We start from the raw sequence: 2,419 nt of genomic DNA on the forward strand, positions 1-2,419 counted from the left end.
CGATCTCAAGAAGTGGGTGAGAGAGGGATCTAGAAATGACTTTGGGTTTGAAACGAATATTTTTGTGTTCGTGGATAGCTCACACGGTAGAGCCACGCTCTCACCTGCCAGGCGGAGTTGTCGTACCAATAAGGTCGCAGGTTCAAACCCCACCACCGCCGCGGAAAAAAAAATAATTTTTTATTCTCTATTGTCTTCTGGCACTTTTCTACTCACTTCATATCTTGTTGTTACCAACATAAGTGCCTGCTCCACTCACTTTTCTGTATTTAAAACTTTCTACGTTGGTAAGCTGCTCGCCGTGAATCGTTATATTGCAGGTGTTGTTGTTTTCGGGGTTTTTCTGTATTACCATGCATTCCGTTTTGGTGATATTCACTTCCATTCCCTTGGCTTCACTATCTACTACCACTTTGTCAACAATCTTTTGAAGTTGGATTTCTGATGTTGCAATGAGTACCGTATCGTCTGCGTATCTTATATTATTTATGTTGTGACCTACTTTTATTCCCTCCATATTATTTATGCCCTCATGATTGTTTCTTGGTATAGATTAAACAGATCTGGTGAGGCAACACACCCTTGACGGACTCCTTTCTTAATAGGAATAATAATAATAATAATAATAATAATAATAATAATAATAATAATAATAATAATAATAATAATAATAATAATAATAATAATAATAATAATAATAAGAGAGAGAGAGAGAGAGAGAGAGAGTTGATAGAGAGAGAGAGAGGGATAAAGAGAGAGATAGAGAGAAAGTTGATAGAGAGAGAGAGGGATAAATAGAGCGAGATAGAGAGAAGGGATAAAGAGAGAGAGAGAGTTGATAGAGAGAGAGAGAGGGATAAAGAGAGAGAAAGAGATAGAGAGAGAGTTGATAGAGAGAGAGGGATAAAGAGAGAGAGGGATAAGATAAAGAGAGAGAGATAAAGAGAGAGAGAGAGAGAGAGCGAGAGGGATAAAGAGAGAGATAGAGAGAGGGATAAAGAGATAGAGAGATAGAGAGGGGATAAAGAGAGAGAGAGAGAGAAAGAGTGAGATAGAGAGATAGAGAGAGAGATAGAGAAGAGAGAGATAGAGAGAGAGAGAGAGGGAGGGATAAAGAGAGAGAGATAGAGAGAGAGAGGGATAGAGAGAGAGGGGGGATAAAGAGAGAGAGGGATAGAGAGAGAGGGGGGATAAAGAGAGAGAGAGAAAGAGAGAGAGAGATAGAGAGAGAGGGGGATAAAGAGAGAGAGATGGAGAGAGAGAGAAAGAGAGAGAGAAAGAGAGAGAGAGAGAGAGAGAGAGAGAGAGAGAGAGAGAGAGAGAGAGAGAGAGATGTAAAATAGCAGAATAATCACCATTCTAACGTCGACAAAAACTTACCCATTGGAATGACAGGTAACATATTGTAATAATCCGTCCTTTTATCGAATTTTTCACAATTTCTAAATACACACACGTTTGTCACGGTTTTCACATTTGATGGAGGATTTTTCTCTCTTTGTCTCTATCTCTGTCTCTCCGTGGCTGTTGCTGCCCTCTTTAGGCCACTATTTTCTCTTAGGGTTTTTTTAATTTCAACCTGAGATAAAAGACAAAAGAGTAAACGGTTAGATTTGATTTTTTAAAATAATTAAAGGGTTTTACGGCGCTTGTAACACATTAAGGTCACATTAGTGCCAGCAAAAAGGAACAAAATGGGATAGTAAAAAGTTCTAGAATTACAATTACAATTGGTTCAAATAGGAAACAGATGTAGATTCCAAGAGCACACTATCACAGTACTTAGTTTGAAATCACCTAAAAGTCTCATCCAGACACAAGCACAGGTTACCACAAAGAGGAATGCACCTAAATGTTTACAAATCATATATAATATGTAAACAAAACAATACAGTGCATAACAGAGAGATGATTTACAATGAAAAAATATAATCTCCCAAACATATCTATACATTTGAATGTTTCCCCTCTCAGCCAGGGTATCCGGTCAAGGTTAGCCGACCAAGGGTTTTAAACCCGAAACGCTCCGAAAGAAAGAAGGAAAAGGAATATAAAGAAATAAAGAAGGGAATAAACAAAGAAATAAAAAAAAAAGGGGGAGGAAATATAGAAAGAAAGAAGGAAAGATAGACAGAAGGAAAGACTGAAAGAAAGAAAGAAAGAAAGATAGACAGAAGGAAAGACCGAAAGAAGGAAAGAAAGAAAGAAAGAAAGACAGAAGGAAAGACCGAAAGAAGGAAAGAAAGAAAGAAAGAAAGATAGACAGAAGGAAAGACCGAAAGAAGGAAAGAAAGAAAGAAAGATAGACAGAAGGAAAGACCGAAAGAAGGAAAGAAAAGATAGAAACAAGATTATACGAAATTTAATTACAAATTTAATTGAATGTCTCGCAATTAAAATTCCATATATTCCTTCATAT

The 2,419-nt window shown here is 37.0% G+C and overlaps 1 protein-coding gene across 1 annotated transcript in view; it reads right to left on the reverse strand.

Moving 5' to 3' along the window:
- The window catches only part of LOC144958497 (uncharacterized), a 47,049-nt gene extending 45,468 nt beyond the window's left edge, over positions 1 to 1,581 (reverse strand). The window contains exon 1 of the mRNA XM_078890490.1: positions 1,381 to 1,581. The gene's annotated coding sequence lies outside the window, so the exon portion shown is untranslated. The remainder of the gene's footprint in view (positions 1 to 1,380) is intronic.
- Positions 1,582 to 2,419: the final 838 nt, after the last annotated feature.

Source organism: Berghia stephanieae, chromosome 13 (genome assembly GCF_034508935.2).
Source record: "Berghia stephanieae isolate SIO BIC M18660-M18661 chromosome 13, UCSD_Bste_1.3, whole genome shotgun sequence".
Classification (NCBI taxonomy): Eukaryota; Metazoa; Mollusca; class Gastropoda; order Nudibranchia; family Aeolidiidae; genus Berghia; species Berghia stephanieae.